Source organism: Pelodiscus sinensis, chromosome 10 (assembly GCF_049634645.1).
Source record: "Pelodiscus sinensis isolate JC-2024 chromosome 10, ASM4963464v1, whole genome shotgun sequence".
NCBI classification, from domain to species: domain Eukaryota; kingdom Metazoa; phylum Chordata; order Testudines; family Trionychidae; genus Pelodiscus; species Pelodiscus sinensis.
This window is the reverse complement of record NC_134720.1, coordinates 23,944,473-23,964,294: the sequence shown is the minus strand read 5'-3', so window position 1 is coordinate 23,964,294 and position 19,822 is coordinate 23,944,473.

The following is a 19,822-nucleotide window of genomic DNA, read 5'->3' as shown; positions in this document are numbered from 1 at the left end:
CTGAATAAATGTTTGATTTAATTTAAATTTCAAATACAAATGTGGAATGACTCACTGCTTACGAGTATAAAGGAAATGGATCAGTACAACAGTATAATTTTGAAGTAGATCTGACCTACACACAGCATTAGATAGACTCATTAGCTTTTTGCCTCTCAGACACTAGTGCACTAGTATTTTGTTTGCTTGTTTGTTTGTATTCACCAAGCCAAGGAATAGTGTTCTTAATGTCCAAGTGGAACTGAGTCCACTGCTGAATTTGGTTAGTGGGTGCTCCTGAACAATATATATTATTGTTTGACCTGTGGCACAGACAACTTGGGTTGTCTCAAAGACCCAGTGACACTAGCTGGCTATACATAGGCCTTTCCCAATGTAGAATCAGTTAAGAAGAGTCCACTGATGATGTGGCAGGTGGAAGCTGGGAGGGTGTGCACTAGGGTCAGGGATGAGGACCTGATTGATGGTTGGTATGAAGTACCAGTCTTCCTACCAAAAGGACTCCACTGTCATATCTTGGCATGGAAGTAGGCCTGGCCAAAGAGTGTGTGGGGTCCAAGGCAGCATGCTGAGCCGCACAGCTGTGCAGCTTCCAGCCATGTGGGCAGGGCCAGGAGCTGGGCAACGTGTGGCCCTATATATGCAGAACCACGGGGCCTGAATACGCAATGGCCAAGGCAACCGCCACACTCACCTTGCCCAAAGGCCAGGCCTGCATGGAAGCTTTAACTACAATGGGTATTGTGATAAAAGACATATGACCTAAAAAGATAATTGAAAGAGCAAGCTAAGATTGGCAAATACCTTCTCAAGCAATTTCCCAGATGCAATCTCCCTCTTGATGTAAGAGGGTACAATATGGCGCTAAAGAGGAAGCCATAGAAGATATATCAGAGAGGCCCTTTGATAATTAGCGCATTGTTGAGTTGAGTGGCAGGTCAACAAGTTTGGTGTGTGCTGAGCAACTCTGTAACCACACAGTACTCTGCTTTTAAGTTTGAGATGGCAAGGACTGTCAGTGTTTTCTCTAGGGTCATGCCTAAGAAAACTAGGTATGCTTCATGCCTCTGACCATTCTTTATGATATTTAATTCCCTCACAGTATTGGCATGGGAGATGTAGAATGTGCTAGAAACTATCCTGCTGCTACTAAGCTGCAAGTGCTATATCTTTCAGTAGTTGCCCAGATGTGTAGCATTGTTGTTTAGGGTCTTTTTTTCGCTCAGAGAAAGTTGGACCTATAGCCTTCACATAGATGAACCTCTGTGACTGGATTAGTGGCAGGTCATTGATGAATACATTAAACAAGGTTTGGGCTAGAACAGGCCCTGGAGTAACTCATTAATCTGTTTTTTTCCCCCTTGTTTTCTTAGCCACATGCATGCTGAACCATCTGTAAATTTACTGAACCATCAGTAAATAGGGTTGCCAGGTGTTCGCTTTTGAACCGGACAGTCCAGTATTTATGCTTTCTGTTTGTGAAACAAATTGAGAAAATATAAATGTCTGGTATTTTCTAAATAAGATGTAATGTAGGTTGTTATGTAATGTCAAGTGTGTCCGGTATTTTTGTTGAAATCATCTGGCAATCCTATCAGTAACCCATGGTGGAAAGACTCTTGATATTTTAACAAGTAGACCTGTGTGCCACACTGTATCATATGGTCTACTGAAGTGAAGGAAAATTGCACCTATTTTCAGTGTTTTTTTGAAAACTGGTTTTGATATAGCACAATTGACTTTGTTGAAAGCCTGCTTCCTCGACATTTAAGATGTTCTCTACCTCTGGTATTGTTGGCTGTAAAATTAGGCATTCTAGAACCTTGAGGTGCACAGAAAGCAGTGATATCAAGTAGTAGCTTGATGCCTAGTTTGGGTCTTTACCAGGTGTGGGAAGGCCAATGAGCTTTTCACCATACTAGTAGAGATCAATTTGTGAGCCTTAACTCTAATAGTGAATTGAAATAAGTTGTTGATTTCTGCTCCTCTCCTCCCTCACGGAAACAGGTGGCTATACTACAACTACCACAGCCACTGGTCTCCTTGTGAGTAGTATTTCAGGGTATGTCTACACAGCAAAGTTATTTCGAAATAACAGCCCTTATTTCAAAATAACTTTCCTAGTGTCTACACAGCCAAACCGCTATTTCGAAATAGAAGAGCGCTTATTTCAATTTTGGTAAACCTCATTCTATGAGGAATAATGTCAAATTCAAAATAGCTATTTTGAAATAAGTGCTGTGTAGACACTTATTTCGAAATAGGGAGCCTCCAGCCTTCCCAGGGTTCCCTGGTGGCCACTCCAGCCTCAACCAAGAATACTCCACTCCCTCCCCCCCTCCCTGGAGCTCTTAAAGGGGTAAACTCTGGCCATAGTCCCTGTGCCAGCTCCAAGCCTGCCAGCCCAGAGCCAGCAGTGCCCCGACCCAGTGGCCCCAAAACATGAGCCAGCAAGCCACTGGCAGCCAGCCCTCCAGTGCTCCCCAGTAGCAGTCTGCCAGCTCTCAGGAGCCTGCCAGGACCCGGAGAAGGCGGGCGCCTTCCTGGTCCAGGGTGGAGATCGTTGACCTTATTCAGGTTTGGGGGGGGATTCCCCCAATGTCCATGATCTCCACACTAGATGGAGGTAGGCAGCCATCTATGGCAGGATAGCTGCTAGCCTGGCCACTAAACCTGTGAACCCAGGATCAGGTTTGCATGGCAATCAAGTTGGTTCAGTGAGACCCTGATCTCTGAGCTTCCCCTCCCCACTTCTTCCCTTTGCTTCCCCCTTCCAGCTCCCTCCTCCCAGGTTTCCCCCTCCCCTCTCCCACCCTCTCTTCTCCCCTCTCCCACCTTCTTTCCCCAGTCTCACCAGAGTTTCCTTTCCACCTCCCCAGTTTTGTTAAATAAAGAGTTTGTGTTCATGAAAATACATGTATTTTATTTGACATCAAGAAGGCAGGTTAGAGAGGGGTAAGTGGAAGGACATGAGGGAGGAATGAGGTACAAGCCCCCACTGGGGCAGACCTGGGAGGCTCTTAGTGCTCCTCAGGGTGGAAGCTCTCCCGCAGAGCCTTCTGGATTCTGACAGCCCCCCAATGGACCTCCCGGATGGCAGCCTTCAGAAAGTGCAGCCAGGCTTGCAGCAACGTGTCCAAGAGAAGCACCAGAGTGCACAGGAGCAGCTCTGGCTCCATGTTGCAGAGTTCTGTTGTGTCCCAAGTGAGGACAACCAGAGCATGCAGAGGCAAAATGCTTTGCTGTCCCTTATCGAGGTAGACAAGCAAGCAGGGAAACCTGAGAACTGGCTGGATGGTGTGGTCCCTTTAAGCACAGACCTCAGATAGCCTCAGGCAGCAGCCCCACACAGTGGGGGTATGTCTACACTACAAAGTTAATTCGAACTAACGTCCGTTAGTTCGAATTAACTTTGATAGGCGCTACACAGGCAAACCGCTAGTTCGAACTTAATTCGAACTAGAGGAGCGCTTAATTCGAACTAGGTAAACCTCATTCTACGAAGACTAACACCTAGTTCGAATTAACTAGTTCGAATTAAGGGGTGTGTAGGCACTTAATTCGAACTAGTGGGAGGCTAGCCCTCCCCAGCTTTCCCTGGTGGCCACTATGGGCACCACCAGAGAAACTCTTCTGCCTCCCTCCCAGCCCCGGAGCCCTTAAAGGGACACGGTCTGGCTACGGTGCTTGTGCCAGGTGCAAGCCTGCCAGCACCCAGCCAGCAGACCCTGCACCTGGCACAGCATGAGCCAGCCACCTGCTGCCAACCAGCCTTCCACCTCTTCCCGGGACCAGGCTGGCAGCTCCCAGGGGCCTGCCCGGAGCTGCAAGAGGCGGGCACCCGCCTGGTCTAGTGCGTACATCATGGACCTCATCCACGACCTCTGCACTAGGCACAGGAAAGTGGCAGTCTAAGGCAGGATAGCTGCCAGCCTGGCCACCCAGGAGCAGGTTGCATGAAAATCAGGATGGTCCAGTGTGACCCCCGACCCTGAGCCCTGAGCTTAGAATGGCCGTACTGGGTCAGACCAAAGGTCCATCTAGCCCAGTAGCCTGTCTGCCGACAGCAGCCAACACTAGGTACCCTGGAGGGAATGGACCGAAGATAATGACCAAGCCATTTGTCTTGTGCCATCCATCTCCAGCCTTCCACAAACAGAGGCCAGGGACACCATTTCTACCCCCTGGCTAATAGCACTCCATGGACCCAACCTCCATGAAATGATCTAACTTCTCTTTAAACTCTGTTCTAGTTCTAGCCTTCACAGCCTCCTGCAGCAAGGAGTTCCACAGGTTGACTATTTGCTTTGTGAAGAAGAACTTTCTGTTATTAGTTTGAAGCCTGCTACCCATTCATTTCATTTGGTGTCCCCTAGTCCTTCTATTATGGGAACTAATGAAGAACTTTTCTGTATGCACCCTCTCCACACCACTCATGCTTTTATAGAGACCTCTGTCATATCCCCCTCAGTCTCCTCTTTTCTAAGCTGAAAAGTCCCAGTCACTTTAGCCTCTCTTCATATGGGACCTGTTCCAAACCCCTCATCATTTTAGTTGCCCTCCCCTCTCCCACCTTCTCTCTTCCCCTCTCCCACCTCCTTTTCCCAGTCTCCCCGCGTTTTGTTCAATAAAGAGAGTTTCTATTTTTGAACACACGTGTCCTTTATTTTGTACATCAGGAAGGGGGTTAGGGAGGGGTAAGTGGAAGGAGGTGAGGGAGGAATGGGACACGAGCCCCCGATGGGGAGAACTGGGCTGGCTCTGTGGGCTCCTCGGTGTGGAAGCTCGCCTGCAGCCCCCAGATTGCTCTCCCCCGGATGGCAGCCTGCAGCAAGCCGGGCTAATGGCCGAGTGCTGTGATATGCCAAGTGTGGGCACTTAGGGCACTCCAAGCCAGGACTGCTTTGCAAGTGGGGAACCCCTGAGAATGGTCTGTCCAGGGTGGGGGGTCGGGTCCCTTTAAGCACAGCCCTCGGCTAGCCTGAGACAGCAGCTCCACGCTTTAAGTCCTAATCTGATGCCCTGCCGGCACTGCTTTTGGCCATCCTTAACCTCGGTTCAGGGTCCACTCAGTGTGGACATGCTAGTTCGAATTAGCAAAATTAGTTTTTAGGTCTAGATGCACTAGTTCGAATTAGCTTAGTTTGAATTAACTAATTCGAATTAAGTTAGTTTGAATTAGCGCTGTAGTGTAGACATACCCTAAGTCCTGACCTGGTGCCCTGCCAGAACTGGTTCTGGCCAGCCTTAAATGCGATTCAGAGTGCACTCAGTGTAGACATGCTATTTTGAAACAGCAAAATGCTATTTCAAAATGCATTTTGTGTATAGACGTGTTATTTCGAAATATCTTATTTCAAAATAACTATTTTGAAATAACACTGTAGTGTAGACATACCCTCAGAGACTGAAGACAGAATGCCTTTTAAGATTCAACTGTCCTCTCAAGATGGGATACATTACTAGAGAATTATGGGGAAAGATATACCGTGGGAACCTGCCCATGATTTCCCATTGCCTTGATAAAGACTCAGGCTATGTCTACACTGCCAGATGTTGGAGGTGGGGATAGGGTCAGAAAAAGATATGCAATTGAGAACAGCAATTTGGGTATCTTTTTCTGCTTGTTTTTCAGAAGAGGCTTTTCCAACATTTGACCCATCTACATGGGGCTAAATGTCAGAAAAACCTCCTCTTTCAGAGCATCCCTTATTCCTCATAAAATGAGGAATACGGGGATGCCAAAAGAATGTGCCCACGTTTTCGGAAACTGCGGACGCATTCCCTGCATTCCCCTGCATTCTAGACATAGGCTCAGTGCCCCTGGCTATGGTTATGACAACTTACATGAATATTAATTTTATCTTCAAACAGACACAAAAGAGAACAGAGCTATAGCCCAGTGGGATATAGAGTCTTCCTAAATGTTACTCTAACTAGGGGGGGAAACATGGTTGGCCTAACCGAAGTAAAGGGATTTTCAAGGGTAGAGCAGGCATCAGAAAAGAGTTATATTTTGTTCTGTGCCTTATCACCAAAGCCACCTTCATCCTGATACCAGAACTTTTAGGGATGTAGCTATGTAGAAAGCAAAAAAGGAAAGAGTTTGGCTTTCAGAGCGAGATTGTTATATTGGATGGTGTACAAAATCTTGATTTGATTTGTTATCTGAACAAGTGATCATAATAGGCTGTTCAATGTGAAGCATCAAGATATCCTTTTAGAGAGTCATTACACACTAGTGTAATATGGTTTGGTCATGTTATTGGATTTTAAAGTGAGCAGACAGATCACTATTATACCCCCAGGTGGTGTTTGCCCCAAATTCTCTACAAAGAGGGACATGTGAGGTGTCAAATGAAAGCACATGCTCTGCTGATTCTATGTATGATACACATGTACTTGTTTGATTTTTGTATGTGAAGTTATGACTATGGGCTCTGTTCTTGTATTGTAAATGTTGTCTGTTTGGGAGGGAGCAATGGGCCTGGACTGACTGTCGTAAGGAATGATTGTTCAGTGAATAGCTATGCTAATTAGCACTGCTCCATGGACAATTGCTCTCAGAGTGGCCAATACTCACCTGAGGAATGTGTCTGGAAGCCTACAAACCAGCCAGTGCATAATGACTATTTGCATGTGAAACACAGACAGGTCACTTGATCATGTGATCAGCTCCAATTTGGGAGACACCAGGAATATAAAAGTCCCATGAAGCCATCTCCATCTTGTCTTCAATCTTGTTCCTGATTCCAGATGCATCCTTGCTAGGGACAGAAAGCAGGAAGGACTGCTGACCCGTCCTGATACAGGATATATACCAGAGACTTTTAAGCTAGCAGTTTGTAACAACTCTGCTTAGAGCCTGCATCAAGAACTTAGTGTATAAGGTCCAGGGCTGATAGTGGCACAAGGAAAGCTGGGGTGTCTGAGGGGTTTTGCTTGTGAGGCTTCCTGCTGGCCAAACTGGCAGCTGAAGTGCTCTGTTTGACTGGTTTGTGGCTTATTTGGGAAAGGTCTCCAGTTGAGGGCTGTAAGTAGCCCTGTTTTTGAGCAATTCTCCCTGAGCTGATGCCCTCAGTGGTACCCAGACCCGGCCCGGTCTGCCACAGATTTCCCCCATTATTTTTCAACAGCATTGAACTACTGCTATAATCATTTTATGTTAATGCTGGACAAAACCCCAAAAGACTTTTGGGCCTTATTCTCAGAGATGCAGAGCACCTATAGCTCAGCTAGACTTGTGGATACTGAATGACTCTGAAAAGCCAAGCCTTATTGTTTTTCCTGGGTCAGATAAATTACTTACAAGGTACTTATTTGACAAGTTCAGATGTAACCTCATGCTTCAGGTTACATTTTACCAAAACAGGCTTTTTTGAAAGATTTCCAGTACTTCCTGGTTCCAGACAGCTCAGAAGTCACATTTACGGAGCCTTTAGCACTATATTTGTAAGGAGTAAGAGGCATATGAGATATTTTTGTTAAGGAAGGAAGAGGTGCATGAGGGTTTTGGCAATTATTGAATAAGGTGGTTTTCTCTTTCCTCTCCTTGTCTGCCCTTTGGACCAAATTCTGAGAAGCAAATAAACAGCTAGGCTCTGAAGAAATATCTGAGGTGCAATGCTGCTGAGGGAATGAATTCTCAGCACCATGAGGTTCTTCATGGCCTTCACTCCTGTATGACAGGCCTCTGGCTACTCCAAGAAAAAGGGTAGAGTAGAAGACAGAGTTACTACTTATTACATCACCAACAGGGGGGGTGACCCGTATGGATTTTCCATACTTGCATCACAATCTCTTTTTCCTAGTGTAATATGGTGTAATATGTGTAGTGTAATATGACTTTGTGTTACAGTGTAAAGAGCCTCTTTTCTTGTCTCCTCTAGTTTAGCAAAAATGTGATATTCCTGCAGTAGGGATAAGGAAGCCATTTTAGGTTTTGACCAAATTATTCTTGTTTTAGTCTGGGATCTTGCTCCCCCATCCAGTGTATTTTCAGACCCATAAAATCATTGCTGAAGATAACACTAAAAGAACCAATACATTTTCAGTATACAAATATTATTAACTACAGGATTTTAAAAGTTTTCCTAGTGTCTTCTGGCATTGGAGTTTAAATTAAATTATCCTAAGCTACTCCTTCCTAATTCAATTAAATGATGTAATAAACAGTTAATTACTTACTAAACTACTTTAAAGGTTTTATTAAACTTTATTTAAACAAACTCACAGCATTTAGCTTCTTAAAAGAGCTAACCTACAGGCAGCATGGTCAAAGGATGAACTACTGAAAACTGCTGAACAGTGTGGTGTGGAATGGGTGCACTGTCAGAGCAGTTTATTGAAGAGAGCCACTTCACTATGTTGCAGATGCTGGTGTGCCTGCTGCACTATGTCAGTAAAACTGCAGGCACATTTGGTTGGATGGAATTACTGTAGATCCTCAGAAAAGCTGGACCTCTCAGAAACCAATGTTCAAAGTGGGACCCTCATGAGATGATGGTAGATTTAATCAACTGGTTTTTCCAGTGCAGAAAACCAAGACTGATAGGGATAGAAAGGGTGAAAAACTGGAAATTGAAAATGAAGCTTATTGTGACACAGCCATGGTGTGAGACTTATTTTAATGCTCATCAGTATTCCCTATCCTTGGAAAGGGAGGAAAGTTGCATCAGTTCCTATGAACAAGAGAGGAGAACATGATTAAATATTCCTAGTGGTGATAGTAATAACTGGACTGGTATACTAAGTAAATAGATCATAAAATGGCACCGAGGCTTATTTTATGCTGCTCATCTAGCTGCATGTTATCCAGGGTACTGCTGTCCTCCTCTGTCATATTATGTATTAGAATTAGGTTTGTCAGAATTCAATTTTAATTGTTTTTATAATTTTGATTAATAATGTTTGTTAGATATTTTGAAACATATATTGATTTCAATGTCCATTCTGACTTCAGTGTCCATGTTGTGGGATATTATGGGACATCAGACAATAGCAGCATTAGACAATAATTATTTAATGACAATAGTCATTGAGATTCAAAAAGTTAAAATTTTTAAATCAGCTAAAACCCCAATTGTCAACATCTTGTATGACAAAACATACAATGTACATAGCCTTACATCGAACTCTAGTAAGTTTGAAGGCAGTCTTTTTCTTTCTTTTTCCATCGGGAAATTTTGATTATTATTGATAGAAATATTTTGTTGGCTTGTGTGTATCAGTGAAATCAGCATTTACTAATAAAAATCTAATCCATTCAGGCTTACTTATAATGTGCTTAGTGAGCACCCAGTTGTGTTTCATAGTACTTATTTGCAATAACTTAACATTCAAGGGCTTCAGTGGCTAATGAAGCGCACTCAAAGCATCACAGAATTGACCCCTTCCTTTGTGGTTGGTACAAACATTTGGTTGAGGGAGAAGAGTTAGCTGCACTATTATTGTTTTGCTCTTCTATCACTATTTTCATTGAATTTGAAATATTGTTGAGATTATCAGGCTCGATGAGTAACTCTTTGCTGTTACTCTAGTCACTAGGAGCAGCAGACCTGGTGAGGGGACAATGGTAATGTTGGGGCTGCTCTATGTTTCCACCCTTGGATGGCATTTTTAAGCCAGTTGTTTCACATGGCTGAGACTGGGCAGGGCTGCACAACTGCTGGGAACAGAGGTGAGAGCAGGACCTAGAGGAGGAGGAACAGGAGTGACCAATGAGTTACCTTAGGTCAGGCTGGGGAGCTGGTAGGAACTGGGATGACTGTTCCCAATAACCTGTGCAAAGCATCCATCTTGGCTCTCCCTCCTATCACTGACACCTTGAGCTCCCCTCACTCTTCCCCACTCTCCTCCCCCTCGCCATGCTCCAAGCAAAACACTTCCCCCTGCTTCCTCTCACTGCCCAGTCCCCACATTTAGTATGGTGCTTAGCATGTTTAGGTTTCACTGTGTACCTCTGTTTCCTCCCCATACATCCATTTGAAAGGAGCTTCTGCTCCCTCTGGTAGCCAGGATAAAATTGATAAAGATTGCTGGTCCTGATGCTTCAGGTTACACATGGATTAGCAGATTGTCAGGAAAAAACTACCCATTTGAAACCAAATTGTCTAGTCCCTACTCCAAATGCATTCTGGATGGGTGGCTTGTCTCTAATGAGTAAGTGTGAGGCTGGAATAATATTCAGCCTTGCTGAAAGGACACATTGAACCCTTACACTTTTGTGCACCTGTACGAGACAGGGCCCAACCTGGCCTTATAAACTGAACTCCATACCTTTTGAAGTTCATCATTAACAGCATACAAAACACACATCCTGGTTATGTACATGCTAAGCAATTTGATATAGCTAGATTTTTTTATTCACTTAGCTATAAAAGAGTTTGCAAGGTTTTCTTATGTCATGTAAAGATGTCTAATGGTAAACTCATAACTGCTGAAGAAAAGTTCTTCAGCCAATATCATCTACACAGTGTGATAGTACATTGGGTAAGTCATGTTATCATGTCTCCCTCAAGTGACAGGTCTCATAAATGATAAAAGCTGACTGCTTTTTCCACATCTAAAGGAGTTACTCCTTTATCTCATTTGGAAAAAATGTGGCTTTTGGGATTCATCTTTCCATCATCCAGAGACTCTTCCTCCTTCAACCCAGAAACCTCCTTGAAGGCATGTCTACACAGCAGGGCAAAAGTCAAACTAAGATTAGCAACTTCAGCTACGTCAATTGTATAGCTGAAGTTAAAATAGCTTAATTTGGCTTTTGGCGTTGTCTACACAGCAGGAAGTCAAAATGAAGGTTACAAGAGTCGGAGTAAGAAGTCCTCCATCTCGACATTATTTTGAAATAATGGCTTGCTGAGTAGATGCACATTTTGTTATTGCAAAATAACGTCAGTTAATCCAAAAGAACTGTGTAGTTGTACCCTATAAGAGCATTCCCTCAATCACTTAAGGAGATAAGCTGATTTCTTTTAAGTTCATATACATTTTTTTATTGATCATTTCTTAGTGTTGTATTACTGTGGATTTTTTAAAATTAGATTTGATTTGTTATTTGACATCCTGAGGATTAGAGCAGGGCAGGGCTGTCACCATAAACAAACACAATAAGATATATAAAAAAAATTATTATTAATTCTATAGGAAATTATATTTCAAAAAACTTAAACACAAAGAATCTAGTAGCACCTTAAAGACTAACAAAATATCTAGATGGTATCATGAGCTTTCATGGGCACAGCCCACTTCATAATATGGGTGCATTTTGAACATGAGTAATTCCTGGCAGGACTGTGCTTAAAAAAAAGGCATGACTGTTATTCCAGCAATGCTGTGGACTACTGGTGTTTCTAATAAAGGGAGTTTTGTCATAGCTATCATTAAATGGAACTGTCTACATTTTACCCATTTATGCACTTACTAGTCAGATAAACTCCCCGTGTGATTAATGAGAACTGTGCTTACATCAGGAGTGTGGGATCATGTTCAGAGACCATACTTTTCAAACAAAGCCTGTATGTCAGCTGATCTGATCTATACAATCTGTGTGCGTCTAGACTGGCAAGATTTTGCACAAAAGCGGCCGCTTTTGCACAAAAATTTGTCAGCTGGCTACACTGGCTGCTTGAATTTGCGCAAGAGCACTGACTTTGTAATGTACAAAATCAGTGTTTCTTGCGCAAATACTTTTACGCTCCCGCTCAGGAAAAAGCCCTCTTGCGCAAGAATACTTACACCACCAAGAATACTTGTGCAAGAGGGCCAGTGTAGACAGGGAAGAACTGTTTTCCACAAAAAAACCCCGATGGCTAAAATGGCGATCAGGGCTTTCTTGCGCAAAATCGCGTCTAGACTGGCCACGGATGCTTTTGCGCAACAAGTGCTTTTGCGCAAAAGCATCCGTGCCAATCTAGATGCGCTTTTGCAGAAATACTTTTAACGAAAAAACTTTTCCATTAAAAGTATTTCCGTAAAATCATGCCAGTCTAGACACAGCCTCTGTGTATATTTATCCTGGTTTTATCATTATTTTATTCCTTAGGAAGGGAGTGGTGTAAGGTGAAGCGCAGAAAGTGACTGCTCTAAGTGCTTGTTAAGTATATGATTCCCAAACATTGCTCCTTCTTTGAAAACAACAACAAAAGTCCTAGCTCCACAAAGCTGCTTCTGGCCTGCAGCTTCAAACGTTCACATCCTACTGATAAAAGGGCCTGATTTTTCAAAGGAAACATTTTTTTTCAGACCTTCACTCTAAGCAAAGTTTCACTGCAAGTGAAATTACAATTAGGAGAGTGAGATGTACTGAAACAAATCAGAATTTACATTTTACTTACTTTCCTATAAACAGCAACTTTCCTATAAACAGCATCCCCCCATATCAGAGAACAGGTATCTGCCAGTGATCCACTATAGGCTTCCATAGTAGAACCTGTGCATGTGCACAATAAAGGTGTTGGTGGATGTAGTACAGATTCCCTTCTGTGATTGATTCTCAGAGGACATAAGTCAAGTGCAGGTTCAGATAGGAAACTGTGGAATTCAAGCTGTAGCAATTCATGATTTTAGCTTTGGAGGTCCCTGGTTGAATCCCTGATGTGTCAGACAAGGCATGTACATAACGAAGACCTGCACCTTTCAGGCACTATGTAGCAATAGGTGAAGAACATGCTAAGTAATTATCTTTGCCTGCTGGAGGTAACTGTACAGTAAGTTGTACAGTTTGTTAGAATATATATAAACAGTGTCCTTAGACAAAGTAAACTCAGTGAATTTAGTTGAAATATTCAAGTTATAAGTAGGCTCCCATGGGGAGATTTCTTTGTAGCCATAATGTCCTCCTTGCAGGAGGAATAACAGTTCGATTTAGGGCTTTAATTTGAAATACCAGGTCCTTGCCGCGTGTAAATGCAGGCAGTTAGTCCAGACTTGAAAATTTCAAAAATGGCAACCGGTCGGGAAGATGCAAATCAAGTATTGGATATTTAAATCCCGGGCTTGATTTGCAACTTCGAATGCCTACATTAGCCTCCCTAGTTCGAACTAGGGGGCTAATGTAGACATACCCTTATAATCATTGAGGCATGGAGGTGTGGAACAGGAAAATGTTGATGCAGGACGCATAGACATTTTTCTCCATGAAAATGAATATAAAATAAGTTCCACATGACAGGTTAAAAAGTGAAAAATTAACTACTTTAAAATCTGCTTAGATTCCCAGCCTGGATTTCAATTTTCCATTGTTTTCCATTTTAAAAGAAAGAGGAAGTGATGGTTCTAAATAATGAACTAATCTGAAGAAGCACTATGATAGCAAATCATATTAATACTGTAGCAACTACTTCAACAGCAAACCACTATAATGGCAAAATATTTCAGCTGCAAAGCCCTCAGATATCAAAATGCTCCATCAGCAAAACTCATCAATAACAGAACTGCTGTGATACAAGAAATACCCATTAACAAAACTTACTAGTGACAGTCTGTGAAATATAATCAGGGCCAGAGCCTCAACTAGGGCTTGACTCAAAGTAAAATTAGCGTAACTTTTACTGATTTAAATGGCAACTATGGTGATTGGTACCAACTGAGGATTTGGCCCTCAATATTTATAAACTCGATAGTATGTGGAGCTAGCAATATAAAGTATATTTTGCATGTCAAGGCATTCCACATCTATTTATTGTCTTTGAATTGTTATTTATATAGTACCTGAAATATGCAAGCTACTTCCCAAAGGGCAGAATTCACCCCTCTTCAGAGACCCAACAGACCCATTTGCACCATTTCAGGGCTCATGTGGAACTTAAACGGTGCATAGGCTTCATGCTGGCTGTTCCCACAAGGGTGAGTTTGACTCATAGTTAAGATTCATCCTCTTCCCCAAATATCTTGTGGTATTTAAAAAAAAAAAGAGGGGAATAATCCAAGAAGAGGAGACAGCAAAGATGGAATCAATTAATCGAAGAGTGTAATAATTATTTCTATAGTGACGGTCATCCAAGGATCAAGGTGTACTTTGTTGGTGCCATTACTGAAGTAAAGCCACCTCTAGTATGGAAACAAAGTGGTCATTGTGTGCCAGAGCACTACATGTTCACCAGTTGAGTTCTGGGATAAAAGAATGGGAAAAGTAATTTTTCCAATCTATACTGCAGGGTGATTTTAGGTAGGCAGAAACCGTATTGGTGGTATTATCTTGTTGGTGAGAGATAAAACCAAGCACCTGGCTTATTGTGTCTACTAAAGATCCGGTGGCAGTGTCCCCAAAATGTCGAGGTATTAACTTTAGTACCCTGATCATTACATTCTGATTGCCTAAATTCCCCTATAAATTCAATTTAAATACTTTTCTACATTCTTGCGTAGTTCTGCTCTGAGCTTTTGAATAGCTGTCTCATTCCACAACAAATAGCTGCATTTGATGGCTGTGTAAAACTTCCCCCACCCTCTCTCTCTCTCTCTCTCTCTGGTGGGGGTAGAGCAGGAAGGGATTTCAGAAGCACTTAGCATTGTCTTCAGTTTGCTGCTACTGACATTAATAGTAAAAATGTCATTATCTTCAATAGCACATTCAAACCCATACCTGAGGGTACGTCTACACTACAACGTTAATTCGAACTAACTTAGTTCGAATTAGTTAATTTGAACTAAGCTAATTCGAACTAACAGATCCAGACTAAAAAACTAGTTCGAATTAGCGTTTTGCTAATTTGAACTAGCATGTCCACATTAAGTGGACCCTGAACCAGACTTAAGGATGGCCGGAAGCAGTGCCGGCAGGGCATCAGAGGAGGACTTAGAGCATGGAGATGCTGTCTCAGGCTAGCCGAGGGCTGTGCTTAAAGGGTCCCGACCTCCACCCTGGACAGAAAGTTCTCACGGGTGTCCCGCTTGCAAAGCAGTCCTGGCTTGGATTGCCCGGAGTACCCACACTGGGCACATCACACCACTCGGCCATCAGACCGGCTGCACTTGCCGCAGGCTGCCATCTGGGGAGAGGGGGCAATTGGGGGGTTGCAGGAGAGCTTCCACCCCCAGAAGCCCGCAGAGCCAGCCCAGTCCTCCCCATCGGGGGCACGTACCCCATTCCTCCCTCACCTACTTCCACTTACCCTTCCCTAGCCCCTCTTCTTGATGTACAAAATAAAGGACAATTGTGTTCAAAAATGGAATCTGTCTTTATTGAACAAAACTGGGGGAGACTGGGAAAAGGAGGTGGGAGAGGGGAAGAGAGAGGGTGGGAGAAGGGAGGGCAACTAAAATGATCAGGGGTTTGGAACAGGTCCCATATGAAGAGAGGCTAAAGACTGGGACTTTTCAGCTTAGAAAAGAGGAGACGGAGGGGGGACAGGATAGAGGTCTCTAAAAGCAGGAGTTGGGTGGAGAGGGTGCATTCATAAAAGTTCTTCATTAGTTCCCATAAAGAAGGACTAGAGGACACCAAAGGAAAGGAATGGGTAGCAGGCTTCAAACTAGTAACAGAAAGTTGTTCTTCACAAAGCAAAGAGTCAACCTGTGGAACTCCTTGCTGCAGGAGGCTGTGAAGGCTAGAACTAGAACAGAGTTTAAAGGGAAGTGAGATCAAGTCATGGAGGTTGGGTCCATGGAGTGCTATTAGCCAGGGGGTAGGAGTGGTGTCCCTGCCCAAGGTTTGTGGTAGGCTGGAGAGGGATGGCACGAGACAAATGGCTTGGTCACTGTCTTCGGTCCATCCCCTCCAGGGTCCCTAGTGTTGGCCGCTGTCGGCAGACAGGCTATTGGGCTAGATGGACCTTTGGTCTGACCCAGTACGGCCATTGTAAACTCAGGGCTCAGAGTCGGGGGTCTCAGTGGACCCCCTTGATTCTCTTGCACACCTGCTCCTGGGTGGCCAGGCTGGCAGCTCTCCTGCCCTAGACGGCCACTTTCCTGTGCCTAGTGCGGAGGTCGTGGACGAAGTCCACAATGTCTGCACTAGCCCAGTTGGGTGCCCACCTCTTGCGGTCCCGGGCAAGCTCCCGGGAGCCGCCAGCCTGGTCCCGGGAAGAGGTGGAGGGCTGGGGGGCATCAGGTGGGTGGCTCGATCCGTGCCAGGTGCAGGGTCTGCTGGCTGGGTGCTGGTAGGCTTGCACCTGGCACGGACACCGTAGCCAGCCCGTGCCCCTTTAAGGGGTCCGGGGCCAGGAGGGGGCAGACGAGTTTCCCTGGTGTTGGCCAGAGTGGCCACCAGGGAAACCTGGGGAGGGCTAGCCTCCCACTAGTTCGAATTAAGGGGCTACACACCCCTTAATTCGAACGAGATAGTTCGAACTAGGCTTAATCCTCGTAAAATGAGGTTTTCCTAGTTCGAACTAATCGCTCCGCTAGTTCGAATTAAATTCGAACTAGTGGAGCGCTAGTGTAGCGCCTATTAAAGTTAGTTCGAACTAACGTCTGTTAGTTTGAACTAACTTTGTAGTGTAGACATACCCAGCGTGATTTAGAAAATTCCACCAGACATCTAGAAAAAAAATTAAATTCTTTGGGATAAAAGGAACTATGCAAATAAAAAAAATTATGTGAAAACAAGGTTTTTCAGAAAACAAGAAGCCAAACTTGGTAACTGAATAAAACAACAAAACAGGACAAAGGATGGGCATAGATAAAGAGTCTGTGAAAGAACAAATGAATAAGATCTACTTTAAACAAAGAAAGCACACAGTTGTAGAACTTTTAGAAAATTCTAAGAGATAAATATTTAGAAATGATGCGAGAAGGAAAAGTGTAGATTGCAAGCTCTTTGTGGCTGGAACATAATATTTTATGACTCTGTAAGGGTATGTCTACACTACCCCACTAGTTCGAACTAGCGGGGTAATGTAGGCATACCGCACTTGCAAATGAAGCCCGGGATTTGAATTTCCCGGGCTTCATTTGCATAAGCGGGGAGCCGCCATTTTTAAAACCCCGCTGGTTTGAACCCCGTGCAGCTACACGGGGCACGAACTAGGTAGTTCGAACTAGGCTTCCTAGTTCGAACTACCGTTACTCCTCGTGAAATGGAGTTCGAACTATCTAGTTCGTGTCCTGTGTAGCCGCGCTGCACGGGGTTCAAACCAGCGGGGTTTTAAAAATGGCGGCGCCCCGCTTATGCAAATGAAGCCCGGGAAATTCAAATCCCGGGCTTCATTTGCAAGTGCGGTATGCCTACGTTACCCTCCTAGTTCGAACTAGGAGGGTAGTGTAGACATACCCTTAGGTACCATCCACACCAACAGTAATTTAGAAATAACTTTAAAGAAAACACATCCTCCCTTATGATGTCTGTAGATCGTATGCATGCAACTGAACCATTATTAATGTAAGTCAAGGATTAATATTGTCTAGATTTCTTATTCCTTGTCTCCACTTCTGCAAGAGGAATTATTGCAGAACAGATAAAGACGTAAGTAGAGGCCTGTGCACATACAACAGTTGTATCTACAAAAATGCATATATCCACACCCAAATCTGTGGATGAAGATACTCATGATATACAGAAGATATCTGCAAATTTGCAGGGTTCTAGATACAAAATTTGTATCTACATCTGCATCCATATTCACAAAAATGAACTGCAGATATTCGCATCCACATCCACAGATACCTGCAGGTATAAAGTGAATGGCTCTATTCATAAGCAACCATTGAAGAGGGCAGTGCTTTAACTATTCTTCCTGCAAAATGATTGAAAGGGAAATGAATACACAGTGACCCAAAGTCCTGGTCTTATTAACACAGGGGTAAAGAGTCAGCTTTCCCTTTGAGCACATTGTGGATTACATTTTAATAGAGACTCTTCTGTTAATACAGTATTTTAATCCAAAAACATCATGTATTTTACCACTTTTTAAATGCATTTTAGTCGCTTGAAATAAGTATGTGCGTACATGCGTGTGTGTGTGTGTGTATGTAAAACCCTAAGGATGCATCTAGAAAGCGGTGCTATTTCAGAATACTTCTGGTATCCTGAAATAGCTATTCCTCATCTTGACAGCATTTCCATTATTTCTAAGTATCTTTAGAAATAACAGGCGCGCTATTCCGACATCCCTATACACACAGTTCCATGAGGATTAATGGGCATTTTGGAATAGCGCTCTATTTAGAAATTTGGCACTCTGTAGACAGGGCCAAATTTTTGCGTAGCTCAAATTGCATAGCTTGTTTCATGCTAAGGGTGCAGTGTAGACACACCTTAACAGAGCTATGGATTGCTACAAACAAAAGTATTTTTTATTGTGGATTCTGGAGTGCGAACATGTGAATTAGCCCTTTTAAATAATTTTAAAGGTGTCAGTGTGAGTTTTGCAGGCAACTCCCTGAAATGCCTTTGAAAATACCACTCTTAGCTTTCAAGTTTATTAAGGTCACCGCTTTCTCTCACCAGTTGCTCTTCTCTGTTTACTCCCAATGTTTCTTAAGGTTTATTTGTGGGTTTTTTTCTTTGGGTCAGGTCCTTGGGTCTCTAAATTCTGTACTGGAACAACTTTGGAGGGAGGGGGAAGGGACGGTAAATAACAGTGTGCCTTTAAGCAATGTTTGTCTCTTACCCAGTCCCTGATTCTGGGCGGGCAAGGGTTTGGGTCAGTTTCAAGGCAGAAAATGCCGTCAGTCTCAACAACCTAGAATTTCTGGGTTATAGGGATACTTTAGCCACACTCTCTTCTCCCCTATTTCCCACCAAGGCTGAAGGCGGCAGGAGTGGTGGGGACATAGGAGTCCCTATACCTCTATGTTATTTGAGTTTCTCTCTCTCTCTCTCTCACACACACACACACACACACACACACACACACACACACACACACAGGCTGTGTCTACACTGGGCCACTTATTCCGGAAAATCAGCCGCTTTTCCGGAATAAGCTGCGAGCTGTCTACACTGGCCCTTGAATTTCCGGAAAAGCAACAATGCTCTACTGTACAAAATCAGCCGCTATTCCGGAAAAACTATTCTGCTCCCGCTCGGGCATAAGTCCTTATTCCAGAACACTGTTCCGGAAAAGGGCCAGTGTAGACAGCCCAGTAGTCTTTTCTGGAAAAAAGCCCTGATCGCGAAAATGGCAATCGGGGCTCTTTTCCGGAAAAGCACGTCTACATTGGCCACAGACGCTTTTCCGGAAAAAGGGCTTTTCCGGAAAAGCAGCCTGCCAATGCAGACGCTCCTTTTCTGGAAAAACTGAAAACGGAATAGTATTCCGTTTTAAGCATTTCTGGAAATTCATGCCAGTGTAGATACAGCCACACTGAGTGTGTAAATTCCAAGGCAGTTTCACAAAGTCCAAATCTGCTGTATTACAGTGTAAGATTGGGATTGGGGTGTGTGCTACTTTGATTAGAACTCCTATAAGCAGAAATCATCTGGTTTTTTAAAGAGGCTTTTCAGAAACTTGATTGAATTGTAAACAATGAACCAAATTCTGCTTGTTTACACCCAAGCAAACCTTTTCAGATCAGTGGGAGTTGCATGAATGTGAATGAGAGCAGAATATGGCCCCAAATACTTTAATTCTTCTGACTCAATGTACAGACTTCACCATTCCAGCAATCATGAATCCTGTCTGCCTACAGATCACATGGGTCTGATCTCCATGGCGACTTGGTCACTTGAGGTAGAAATATGAGCTGGCAAGTCAAGGTTACTGTGTCTCCCTCTCTCCTTTTCTCTCTGTCCAATGCAGGTAATTATTAGCATGCCATTTTGACTTAAAGTGGATTTCATCTGGAGCAAAATTTGCCATTTTTAAACGTGTGTTAATTTAGTTTGCAAAATGCACTGTCCACCACAGATCTTAGATGCATTCACAGAGAGCTGGTG